General features: G+C 42.4%; 1 pseudogene; it reads right to left on the reverse strand.

Annotated features, from left to right (window-relative positions):
• Nucleotides 1-374: 374 nt before the first annotated feature.
• LOC132018709 (ferritin light chain-like) lies at nt 375-11,475 on the reverse strand (annotated as a pseudogene).
• Nucleotides 11,476-13,929: the final 2,454 nt, after the last annotated feature.

Below are 13,929 nucleotides of genomic sequence, written 5' to 3' on the forward strand. Positions count from 1 at the left end.
ACAAGATAAAGTTCATAATGTCGGCCATCCAAACATGACCACGTACACAAAGAAGCAAGAAAATAGGTATCATTGTGCAGAGACAACAATCAACTAATTGAAACCTATCCAGACCTGGTATAGATGTTGGAATTAGCAGACAGTATTAAAATGGTATTTTCCATATGTTCAAAATGTTAAGTAGAAACAAGGAAGATTTTTTTTTTTCACCAGCTGCTGCAAAAGGCTTTGTTGTTTCCATTTGGCCCATGGCTTGGGAGAGGGCTCCAGGGTGGTTAAAAATGCCTGGTAGCTGCAGAGAGGCTCAGGCAGAAGCGCTGGCACCAGGGAGATGCCTGAGTGTTCCCTCAAAGGCTGCTGTGCTCCAGAGGCTCTTAGTTGTGCTTGAGGGAGAGCCTTTCAAAAAGATACTCATCCAGCCCAGCCTGGGGGACAGCCACACAGCAAAGGTTAGACAGGAGGTTGTCCATCTTCTTGTCGAATTTCACTTCCTCACCCAGGAAGTCGTTTTCTAAGAGGTCAGAGAGATGGGGTTCTGTGTTGGCAGAGCCCAGAGCATGCAGCTCTAAAAGGGCCTGGTTCAGGTTCTTCTCCAGAACCGGGGCAGCTTCCATGACATCCAGGGTTTTACCCAACTCATCTTAGGATAGCTTCTGTACATCCTGGAAGAGGGCACTGCCACCACCACCATTTTGCATCTTCAAGAGATGCTCAGTGTCCTCTTGCTTCTCCTCAGCCAACTTGTAGAAGAAGGGGCCTGTGCCCTCCAGAGCCACATCTTCACAGTTGAAATAGAAGCCCAGAGAGAGGTAAGTATAGGAGGTACACACATGCACATTGACCAGGTGGCTGACAGCAGCCTCCACCTCAGTGGAATAATTCTGACAAATCTGGGAGCTCATGGTTGATCTGTAATAAGAAGCTAAGCTCAATATAGGAATATTGGCTGGACCTGGAGGCAGACGGTGGCTGAAAAGATGGCTCCAAAAGTTGCAACTCGAAAAAAGTTTGGAGGGTGTCTGGAGGCTGGTGGAAGGAGCATTCCTGGATCTGTTCCATCCAAATACTGTTGAAGCAAGAGACAGATCCCCGGGACTGCTGGGTGCACTGCCAGAAAATATTTTTTAAAACACATATCTAGAGATTAAACCTATACTGTCTGAGCTAAAATATATGCTGGATGAGATAATAGCAAATTCAACTTTGCAAATTAGTGAGCTTGAAGAAAATATTCAAAATGAAATACAGAGAAAAAAGAAATGTAAAATTAAACAGTGCCTCAGTGATCTGTGGGACAACTCAAAGCAGCTTTGTATACATATATTATTATTACATTAATATAATAATATAATATAGACATATTTACATAATATGAATATATTATATTTATATTACATATTGATATGATGATTAACATATAACAATTTGAGCCTCCAAAAAAAGGGAAGGGGAACAGAAAAACATGTGGAGAAATAATGGCTGAAAACTTTTCAAAAATTTGTTGAAAACTATGAACTCAGGTCCAAGGAATTTATAAACCCCAAGCACAGGAAACATGAAAAAAACTACTCTAAGGCACATCATAATCAAATTGCTTTCAATACCTTAGAAGCAGGAAAGAAAAAAATACACATTATATATAGAGAGGAACAATTAAAATGAGAACAGACTTTTCATTGGTGGAACAAAACTTTAAAAAAGCAAAAACCTGTCAGCCCACAATTCTATACCCAGCAAAAAATCTTTCAGAAAACAAAACAAAATAAAATGCTTTTAGATCGAGAAAAGCTGAAAGAATTCATCACCAGAAGGACTGCATGGTAGAGGACCCTTTACTCTAGAACTAAGTTAAGCCTGATACAAGAGCAAGTGCTTTATCTAATATGAGGCCTCTATTCTGGCTGGCAGAAATGCAAACTACTCTCATCCTGCATGAACTTTGAGCATTTTATTATCCTACTGTTTTTAGAGTGGTTTATTTCCAGGCCTTGGGGAGTTTTCTCTCAGATCAGTACTCAGCCAAAGACTCAAAGAAACTCCTGTGTAGCTCTCTGGAGTTCACCTCCCTTGACTTTTGTATTCTACACCTCAAATTCTCCAAACTCGGATCTCTGCCTTTCAACTCAGCAAGATCAACAGGCTCTGTTTAGTTTTTTCTTCTTGCCCTACAGCCTAGAATTTGCCTCCAGACAATGAGCTCTAGTACTGGTAAGTCTTCCCTTGTTTCTTTACCTTTTCTCTGGGATTATAATCTCGCATGACCTGTTGCCCAATTTCTGACACTGTTGTGTCAAATATGTTATCTGGTTTTCTAGTAGTTTATGGTAGAAGGGACATTCCTATAGAGACTGAAACAAAAATCTTTCAGTTTGATTTTAACTCTCCCAATTGTCACTGTGCCCATTGCCTTTGGGACCCAGTCCTTGCCAAGTAAAATGCAACTCCAAGATACATTATATGGGAAATTTGAGAGAAAAGATATTTACTCTACCAGGAGTGGGACCTGCATGAATGAAGGGCGGGAGGAAAGAGGAGAGCTAAGTCAAGATGTTACTTACCCAGGTTTCTGACTTGGGTGTTGAAGAGATAGTACTGCCGTTTAAACAGCATGAGTAGAATTGGGGCATGTTGACTTTGAAGATTTGATAGACAATGCTTAAATCTTGGATGAAAAATCTGGGCTGGGCTGGAAAACCACATTCCACTGTTATCATCATACAGGAAACAGTTCAAGCTTGGAAATACATGCAATTGGGAAAAGAGATTGTCTAAAGGAAAAGATAAAGAGGCCAGGGGGAGAATTGTGAGTAATGACAATATTTTGGAACATAAGATAAAAACAAAGAGGCTCACAGGAAAGAGACTGAAAAACTTAGGGAGAATTGGAGGAAAATTTGAAAGAGAGAGAAAAAAGAATGATCAGGCCTGTGAATGAAACAAAGATAGTACTGAAAATTGATCTTTTGTCCTGGCAGTTACGAGTTCAGCAGACTTTGCAAGAGAAATGTCAATAGAGTATGTCAGGCTAGAGCAAGCTTAGGAGTGAAAAGACAGAGAAAGTGAAGACAATGAGGGTAGGTGATTCTGAAAACTGGGTGAGAAGGGAAGGAAGAAGGTATCGTCACAGCTGTGGGAGATGGAGGATCTCAGAGATATAAACATAGTTTTTCTTTTTTCTTTTTAATTAAAGAAAACTGGAGTTGTTCATGGCATGAGGGAAAAGTTTGAAGGAACTGGAGAGAAAGATGATGAAGGGAAGTCTCCTAGGAGACCAAAGGAGGAAGGAATCAAGCACTCAAGGAGCCCCGTGATGACTGCTTCCCATACAGTGAAACAATATTTTGTAAGGAGAGTAATCATGGATGTTTTCCCTTCCCTCTTTTTTCTGCAACGCTTTTCCTACTTTCTAAAAAATGTGCATGCTTTATATACTCTATAAGTTTGGATGGTTACACATCAGGTTTCCTTGAGGCAGAATGGCTTCTACATTCAAGTGCAGGACCCAGCACTCCCATGGTGTCCTTTTGAGATTGTTGGCTAGGTTGGACATGGGATAAAAATCTAGTCATCTGTTGTGAGTCAGGAAGTGTTCTGAGACCTGTTCGCATGTAATGTATTCTGCCAAAGGAAGTCTCATGAGCTCAGTCATTCACTGATCATCCACTGGGCACTGGACACTGCTATTGAGAAGAAAGTTCCTGTCCTTGAGGAGCACAGCCCAGGTATGGAGGAGACAGACACCCTCAAAACACTAAATTGATGACCGTAACCTTGGGTGCTGAACAGCACATAGTATGGACGCTCTGGACAGAAGAGGATCTTGAAAAGTGTCGGTGGGTTGGGAAAGTCTTCTCAGAGAGGCAGGGCTTGAACTGATCCCTGGAAAGGGCTTTACAGACCGGGAATTCATATAAACAAATGCATAGAGTTTGCATTCTGTTTTGTGTTAAGTGCGGTGCATTTAAAAGGCAGCCCTGCATCCTGTCAGACCATGGCTGAGGGTCCAGAAGTGGGAAGAAGTCAGGCTGGAACCATGGTTGGGCCATTTCTCAAGATGATGCAGAAGGCCAGGCTGACATCAGTGACTAAAAGCCCTATTCTCCTGACACCAATAGCAAAAAAAACATGAATTGGATAAGTGTTTTCCAGCGCTTATTGGAAAGAAACCAGTAGGGGAGGTTTTTCTAAATTTATCTCAATTTGCTCACGGAGGCAAGAATTGGGGCTTAAGGAAAATGAAATCTTTTAAAAATGGACATTTTAGAGCCTTTTACTTTTTGTGTCAAACTGCTGCTAGGATGAAAAATTTGGGGGGAATGACAGAAGTGCTTTCTGTCTTGATTGTGGTGTTTATATAGGAGAAAACATTTGTCCAAACCCATTGAATTGCACCCTTAAATGGGTGTGTTTTATTGTGTGTGAAGTATACCTCAAAAAAATATTTTTAAGAAGCACATTGCACAATAAAAACACATCAGAGTGAATCTATAAACACAGACATACATATAATCCGTACATGCAAATATTCATCACTGCCCTTGGGCTCCCTTCCTTTCAGCTAAGCAATACCATTTTGGAAACAGTTTAGGGCCATCAGGAAGTAAGCTGGAAAAGAAAAAAAAGATTTTGAGTTACAAAGGGAGTGGAAACAAAATTTTCCAATTAACTATTATGGTTATTAACCAGCCAGCATGGGTTTCCGTAATTAATGATCCCAGAGGTTTTTATGACTTTCATTTTTCTTTTGCCCTTAAACATGTTCTTCTGGAAGCCAATCATGGGAATGTGCCGTCGGGAGTGAGAGGCATAACTTACTGGGTATAATTACCTCCCTAGGTGTTGTATTAGGGGCACAGATACACTAAAACTGACATTTTAGAATCTCTCTTTTCCAGCCTGTAAGTGCATGTGTTTGCTGTATTATTTAAGAATATCTGGGGCCTGTGTGGCTCAGTTGTTAGACATCTGCCTTTGGCTCAGGTCTTGATCCCAGGGTATTGGGATTGAGCTCCACCTTGGGCTTTCTGCTCAGCGGGAGGCCTGCTTCTCCTTCTTTTACTCCCCCTGCTTGTGTTCCCTCTCTCACTGTGTCTCTCTCTGTCAAATAAATAAGTAAAATCTTAAAAAGAAAAAAAAAAAAGAATATCCAATTCTGGGACTCCTGGGTGGCTCAGTCCATTAAGCATCTGCTCATGTCATGATTCCAGAATTCTGGAATCGAATCCTGTGTCAGGTTCCCTGCCTTGCAGAGAGTCTGCTTCTCCCTCTCTCTCTCTCTCTCTGCCACTCCCCTCAACACCCCACCCACGCTTGCTCTCTCTCTCTCTCTCTTACATTCTCGCTTTCTCTCAAATAGATAAATAATATCTTTAAAAAAAGAATATCCAATTCTGCTATAAAAGAAAGCAAAATGGCTAAGACAGATAAAACTCATGAGAATGGATCCACATAGATAGAAAGTAAATGAGTAGCTTATGAGAGCTAGAACTCCCAGCATCTGTTAAATGTAGATGAATGAGCGAAGAGACTATGAAACATAGCTAGAATTCGTAAGATGTGCTCAGTGTTAGGTAGTAAGTGAATTGGTAACCTGGAAGATATGCTATATGTTTAAAAGGACAGAATGACAAGAGTGTTATAGACAAGAAAGGACGGAAAGACATGTCATGGAGTATGGGTTATGCCTGACAGTTACAAAATCAACTACCTGCCAGCGATCTTGGTTTTATTCTTTATGGCATCATGGATGCTCTGCTCCAGAAATGCAAATAAAATCCAGAGCTGTGGCGCACCCGGGTGGCTCAATCTTTAAGCATCTTCCTTCGGCTCAGGTCATGATCCCAGAGTCCTGGGATCAAGCCCCACATCGGGCCTCCCTGCTCAGCGGGAAGCCTGCTTCTCCCTCTCCCACTCTTGTGTTCCCTCTCTTGCTGTGTCTCTCTCAGTCAAATAAATAAAAAAATCTCAAAAAAAAAACCCAAAAAACAAAAAACAGAAGCTTTTGATCTTGATGAAGTACCAAAAGTTCATTTTCACCTTTGTTTCCTTTGCCTTTGGAGACATATCTTGAAAGAAGTTGCTGTGGCTGATATTGAAGAGGTTACTGCCTATGTTCTCCTCTAGGATTCTGATGGATTCCTGTCTCACAGTGAGGTCCTTTATCCATTTTGAGTTTATCTTTGTGTACGGTGTAAGAGAACGGTCGAGTTTCATTCTTCTACATATAGCTGTCCAATTTTCCCAGCACCGTTTATTGAAGAGACTGTCTTTTTTCCACTGTATATTTTTTCCTGTTTTGTCGAAGATTATTTGGCCATAGATTTGAGGGTCCATATCTGGGCTCTCTACTCCATTCCACTGGTCTATGTGTCTCTTTTTATGCCAGTACCATGCTGTCTTGGTGATCACAACTTTGTAGTAAAGCTTGAAATCAGGTAACGTGATGCCCCCAGTTTTGTTTTTCTTTTTCAACAGTTCCTTAACAATTCGGGGTCTCTTCTGATTCCATACAAATTTTAGGATTATTTGCTCCAGCTCTTTGAGAAATACCAGTGGAATTTTGATCAGAATGGCATTAAAAGTATAGATTGCTCTAGGCAGTATAGACATTTTAACAATGTTTATTCTTCCGATCCAAGAGCATGGAATGGTCTTCCATCTTTTTGTGTCTTCTTCAATTTCTTTCATGAGTGTTCTGTAATTCCTCTAGCACAGATCCTTTACCTCTTTGGTTAGGTTTATTCCCAGGTATCTTATGGTTCTTGCTATAGTAAATGGAATCGATTCTCTAATTTCCCTTTCTGTGTTTTCATTGTTAGTGTATAAGAAAGAAACTGATTTCTGTACATTGACTTTGTATCCTGCCACATTACTGAATTGCTGTATGAGTTCTAGTAGTTTGGCAGTGGAATCTTTTGGGTTTTCCATATAAAGTATCATGTCATCTGCGAAGAGAGAGAGTTTGACTTCTTCATTGCCAATTTGGATACCTTTTATTTCTCTTTGTTTTCTGATTGCTGTTGTTAGGACTTCTAATACTATGTTGAACAAGAGTGGTGAGAGTGGGCATCCTTGTCGTGTTCCTGATCTCAACGGGAAGGCTGAGAGCTTTTTCCCATTGAGGATGATATTTGCTGTGGGATTTTCAAAGATAGATTTTATGAAGTTCAGGAATGTTCCCTCTATCCCTATACTTTGAAGCGTTTTAATCAGGAACGGATGCTGGATTTTGTCAAATGCTTTTTCTGCATCAATTGAGAGGACCATGTGGTTCTTCTCTCTTCTCTTATTGATTTGTTCTATCACATTGATTGATTTGTGAATGTTGAACCATCCTTGTAACCCAGGAATGAATCCCACCTGGTCATGGTGGATAGTCTTTTTAATGTGCTGTTTTGCTATTAAAGATCCTATTTGCTAGGATCTTGTTGAGAATCTTGGCATCCATATTCATCAGAGATATTGGTCTGAAATTCTCCTTTTTGGTGGGGTCTTTGCCTGGTTTGGGGATCAGGGTAATGCTGGCTTCATAAAAAGAGTCTGGAAGTTTCCCTTCTGCTTCAATTTTTTGAAACAGCTTCAGTAGAATAGGTGTTATTTCTTCTTTGAAAGTTTGGTAGAATTTCCCAGGGAATCTGTCAGATCCTCGGCTCTTGTTTTTTGGGAGGTTTTTGATCACTGCTTCAATCTTGTTACTAGATATCAGTCTATTCAGGTTGTCAATTTCTTCCTGGTTCAATTTGGGGAGTTTATATTTCCAGGAATGCATCCATTTCATCTAGGTTGCTTCACTTATTGGCATATAACTGTTGATAATAACTTCTGATGATTGTTTCTATTTCCTTGATGTTAGTTGTGATCTCTCCCTTTTCATCATAATTTTATTAATTTGAGCTTTCTCTTTTTTCTTTTGGATTAGTGTGGCCAATGGTTTATTGATCTTATTGATTCTTTCAAAAAACAAGCTTCTAGTTTCATTGATACGTTCTACTGTATCTCTAGTTTCTATCTCATTGATCTCTGCTCTAATCTTGATTATTTCTCTTCTTGTGTGTGGAGTTTGCTTAATTTGTTGTTGACTCTCCAGTTCTTTAAGGTGTAGAGACAGCTGGTGTATTCTGGATTTTTCAATTTTTTTGAGAGAAGCTTGGATGGCTATGTAGGACCTTAGGACCTTAGGACCGCCTTTGCTGTATCCCATAGGTTTTGGGCTGAAGTGTCTTCATTCTCATTGGTTTACATGAATTGTTTAAGTTCTTCTTTGATCTCCTGGTTGATCCAAGCATTCTTAAGCAAGGTGGATTTTAGTTTCCAGGTGTTTGAGTTCCTTCCAAACTTTTCCTTGTGATTGAGCTCCAGTTTCAAAGCATTGTGATCTGAGAATATGGAGGGAGTAATCTCACTCTTTTGGTATCGGTTGAGCCCTGATTTGTGACCCAGTATGTGGTCTATTCTGGAGAAGGTTCCATGTGCACTTGAGAAGAATGAGTATTCTGTTGTTTTAGGGTGGAATGTTCTGTATATATCTATGAGGTCCATCTGGTCTAATGTGTCATTCAATGCTCTTGCTTCTTTATTGATTTTCTGCTTGGATGATCTGTCTATTACTGAGAGAGGCGTGTTAAGATCTCCTACTATTAATGTATTCATATCAGTATGACTCTTTATCTTGATTAATAGTTTTCTTATGTAATTGGCTGCTCCCATATTGGGGGCATAGATATTGTTAGATCTTCTTGGTGGATAGTCCCTTTAAGAGTTATGTAGTGTCTGTCTGTACCTCTGACTACAGTCTTTAGTTTAAAATTGGGGCGCCTGGGTGGCTCAGTGGTTTGGGCTGCTGCCTTCGGCTCGGGTCATGATCTCAGGGTCCTGGGATCGAGCCCCGCATCGGGCTCCCTGCTCCACAGGAAGCCTGCTTCCCTCTCTCTCTCTCTCTCTGCCTGCTCTCTGCCTACTTGTGATCTCTGTCTGTCAAATAAATAAATAAAATCTTTAAAAAAATAAAAATAAAATAAAATAAAATCTAATTTATCTGATATAAGAATCGCTGCCCCGGCCTTCTTTTGAGGCCCATTGGCGTGAAAGATGCTTCTCCATCCCTTCACTTTCAGTCTGGGTGTATCCTTAGGTTTGAAATGGGTCTCTTGTGGACAACATATGGATAGTTCCTGTTGTTTTATCCAATCTGCAACCCTGTGTCATTTTATGGGCACATTTAGGCCATTCACATTGAGAGTGATTATTGATAGATATGTTTTTATTGACATTGTGTTACCTTTGAAGTCTTTCTTTCTGTAGATTGTCTCCATATATTTCTGTTCAATGATATTGTGGCTATCAGACACATGAAAAAATGTTCATCATCACTAGCCTTCAGGGAGATTCAAATTAAAACTACATTGAGATACCACCTTTCACCAGTTAGAATGGCCAAAATTAGCAAGACAGGAAACAATGTGTGTTGGAGAGGATGTGGATAAAGGGGAACCCTCTTACACCATTGGTGGGAATGCAAGTTGGTGCAGCCACTTTGGAGAATAGTGTGGAGATTCCTTAAGGAATTAAAAATAGAGCTTCCCTATGACCCCGCAATTGCACTACTGGGTATTTACCCCAAAGATACAGATACAGTGAAAAGAAGGGTCATCTATACCCCAATGTTTATAGCAGCAATGGCCATGGTCGCCAAACTGTGGAAAGAACCAAGATGCCCTTCAATGGACGAATGGATAAGGAAGATGTGATCCATATACACTATGGAGTATTATGCCTCCATCAGAAAGGATGAATACCCAACTTTTGTATCAATATGGACGAGACTGGAAGAGATTATGCTGAGTGAAATAAGTTAAGCAGAGAGAGTCAATTATCATATGGTTTCACTTATTTGCGGAGCATAACAAATAGCATGGAGGACATGGGGAGATGGAGAGGAAAAGGGAGTTGAGGGAAATTGGAAGGGGAGATGAACCATGAGAGACTATGGACTCTGAAAAACAATCTGAAGGTTTTGAAGGGGCAGGGGGTGGGAGGTTGGGGGAGCCAGGTGTTGGGTATGATGGAGGGCATGTATTGCATGGAGCCCTGGGTGTGGTGCATAAACAATGAATTCTGTTATGCTGAAAAGAAAAAACAAACAAACAAACAAAACATAGCTATTCAGCACGCTAATTGGCAAACTAAGAGTCTGTGCAGATCTGCTTGCCATGGGTCTTTCCCATAAGGCAAGCATGTGGCAGTTCCAGGCACCTTCTTCCTGCTGCCCCACCCCACCTTGTGCAACCCCAACCCTGGTCCTCCTAAGGACAACGTAAACAGAGAGAGAAAGATAATCTTCCTTCCATGCTGCTTGTCCCCTACCAAAAGGGTGTTAACTCACCCCATCTCTGTCCACCTGCTTCCCATCTTGTGTTTTAAATAGATTTAATACATCTTTTTATTTAATTGGGTCCATGAGTCTTTCTGTTCCAAGACCTGTGAGAGTTCCCTGGGAGTGAACTTGAAAGCTGTCATTCCTTGCAATGCAGCCTAATTTGGGGGACAGTTAAAGCAGTCCTAAGTGCATACTTAAGTGCAAATGAAATTTTATTCCTGCCTTTCCCAACCAAATCAGTGCTTATTCATCAAGTCCCTTCATCCCAGCCCTGCCAGGTAGCACGAATGATCATGCGGTTATAGGCTGGGGGGAGGAACCCAAACATTTTGTGCAAGGGCAGGGGTGGAGATGGAGAGATTTAAGGGAGAGGCACATCCCTCCATGATTCTTGTTCATTCACTGGGTTAGTAAACAATTAATGAAGCCCCACCTCTTTTCACTTACTGCATGCAGTACGTTGGAGGGATAAACATGGTAGGGTCCCTCCTCCGGGAGCATGCTTTCTCCAGGAGGCCGCAGATGCAGGAAATCTGAATAAGCAAGCCAAGTGCCACAGAAGTAATAATAAAGAGCCATGGGAAAGACAGCTGGGCGTGGATGCACCTGCTCAGGGTTATGTGAGTGTGTGCGTGCGTGTACCTGTGTGCAAGCAGACCTCACAAAAGATGCTTCATTTTAGAAGTCTTAAAGAAGGAGTAGGAGTTTGTCTGGTGGACAGATGTCCACACTTTGGCTGCCTAGTAGGAGGGATTAGCATGAAAAAAGACCCAGGCATCTGAAAGAATGTGAGGGCCGAGTGGGAATAGAGCACAGAACACAGAAAGAGGGAGGCAGGGGACACCACGTAGAGGTGGGCCAAAGAGAGTCCTAGAATGGAAAGCACATTGTCTTCATCTTAAGCCATGCTTCCAGTAACTAAAAATAAATAATAACCTTTTAAAACTTGCAGTCCCCTTTGATTCCTCTCCCCCTGTCCCTCTCTCTCTCCATCCATGCACACCACCAGCAAATCCTCCTTTTGGCTCTACCTTTAGAAACATCCAGTGCAGCCTCTTCCCACCACCTGCCGGATCCACCTTGGTCCAAGTAGCCGCCATCTCTCGGTAAGATGGTGGCGTAAGCCTCTGACCAGCTGTCCCTACCTCTGTCTCTACCCACCACTCCCCAGTATTCCACACAACAGAGCAGCCTGGGGGAGCTTGTACAAACTGAAGTTAAATCAGTGGGTGTGTGGATGGCTCAGTTGGTTAAGCACCTGGCTTCTGCTCAGGACATGATGTCTCAGGCTCCTGGGCTCAAGCCCCAAATCCGACTCCCTGCTCCACGGGGAACCCACTTCTCCCCGCCCCCCCTCCTGCTCATGCTCTCTCTTTGGTTATCTCTCTCTCTCAAATAAATAAAATCTTAAAAAAAAACACAAAAAACCCACAACACAAGTTAAATCAAAGCCCTCTGCTGAAAATCTTTCAAAGCTCTCCTTCTCACTCAGAGTAAAACCCAAAGTCCCCCAAATGCCCCCAAGGTCCAACGTTATCTACCTGCCCTCCTACTTGAGCCTGTTCGGTTCAACCGCACTGGTGTGCCCCTTCCCACCAGATGATCTCCTTCCCTGTGCTCCCCAGGCCCAGACAGCTCTCCCCTGAGGTTCCCACTTGGCTTGCTCCCTCCCTTCGCCAGTACCCCTCTCCGAGTCACCTTCCTGCAGAAGCCTTTCCTGACTGACGCAGGATAGCACCTTCCCATCTCTCATTCCTGTCTGTCCCTCTTTCTCCTTCTCCTGTAGCACTTGTCCTATGGTACATCTGACATACATACATACATACATACATACATACATACATATAGCACATCTGACATACGGTATTCTTGTTCGGTATTGTGATTCTTCCCCCCAGAGTGTGAGCTCCCCAAGTGCAGGCTTTTGGAGGGTTTGCTCACTGCTGAACTCCCAGCTCCCAGCGCAGTGCATGGCACATGGTGCACGCTCTGTAAGTGTCAGGGGGGATGAAAGACTGAAGGAAGACCAGTGGAAGCACTGAGAGCAGAGGAGTGACGGTATGCATGTCTTAGAAAGCTCCATCTTGGGGCGCCTGGGTGGTTCAGTGGGTTAAAGCCTCTGCCTTCGGCTCAGGTCATGATCTCAGAGTCCTGGGATCAAGCCCCGCATCGGGCTCTCTGCTCTACGGGGAGCCTGCTTCCCCCTCTCTTTCTGCTTACTCGTGATCTTTCTCTTTCTGTCAAATAAGTAAATAAATCTTTAAAAAAAGAAAGAAAGCTTCATCTCAAGGAGGCTGAGACCGAAGCAGGGAGACGAGAAGAGGTATGTGAGTCTTGCCACGGAAAAGGACTAGATTCTAGAGGCAGTTATAAAAACAACAGAGACCAAAAGAGCGTGTACAGACGGACAGACTGAGATGAGAGCAAGCAGTAAAGAATCAATTCAAACAGACCCAGCAAATAGTAAGTATTTGCTTTAGGCAAGAGATCACCGGAGGGAGGATAAGGGTAAGGATAAGGGCATACATGGGACGGACTGTGTGCCAAGGGGGTGACGGTCAGTGAGTCAAGGGCATGAGATAAGTTGGGTGCACGTGCTGGGAACGCAGAAGAGGAAAATATTTGGTTTCCGTCAGTGAAGGATATTGGAGATGTCACAGAGGAGGGAGTATTTAAATTGGGTCTTGGAAAATTGGTGGAGGCTCAAAGGCAGTGATAGGGTAAGTGTGGGATTTCTCTGTTTCTACCACCATGTAGCTAACTTTGGATGGAGTTGCTAATGACTTGAAAAATAGTTCTTTTTAAACCCAAGGTAACATTTTCAACAAGAGGACACAGAAAAGAAGGAAGGAAGACTGAGAATAATTCACCACCCAGGTACCTTGGTCCAGAACAAGTGAACCATACCAACAAGATTTTTAAAAAACATAGACAAAATCACTTCCCTGTTCAGAAGTGTTGCAAAGGGAAGAACAACAAAAAAAGTCACCCAAGCGAGGAACCCTGCTGACTCCGAGGCTTGGACCCAAGAAGAACAATTTTTAGCCGGGGTGACATGGTTTCACAGGCACGTTAAAACCCTTTGAAAACGGGATTCCTCCATGAGGACTGACGGTCATGGCGGCTTGTACACCTTGCCTGCATCTTTAATAAAACTGTCAGCTTAAGCTATGCCTGGCCGCAGCGTGTTATTAATACGAATTCTTAGCTGTCAATTAGTTGATGGGCCAGTAAAAAGAACCTGGTTTATAAGATTGTTGCTAATGAATACAATGCTTTGTTTTCTACCAAAACATCTGCTGTGGATATGTAATTAGAAGAAGGGCCCCCTTCCTCCCTCCCCATAGGAAGAACATGTGCGGCTGAATAAAGGAGCTTATTATACCTGTGAGGGGTCAAAGTCTGTGGGTCTGTGGCTTATGGTATTATGACAGATTACAAAACCACTCCATTATGCCAGTCAATCTGTTTCTAAGCACCGAGCAGGGAGCTGGCGGGGCCCTAGCTGCTCTGAAACAAGGTTCTCGTTGGTTTTCTTCCTAAGGTCTTATGAC

Source organism: Mustela nigripes, chromosome 5 (assembly GCF_022355385.1).
Source record: "Mustela nigripes isolate SB6536 chromosome 5, MUSNIG.SB6536, whole genome shotgun sequence".
Taxonomy (NCBI): Eukaryota; Metazoa; Chordata; class Mammalia; order Carnivora; family Mustelidae; genus Mustela; species Mustela nigripes.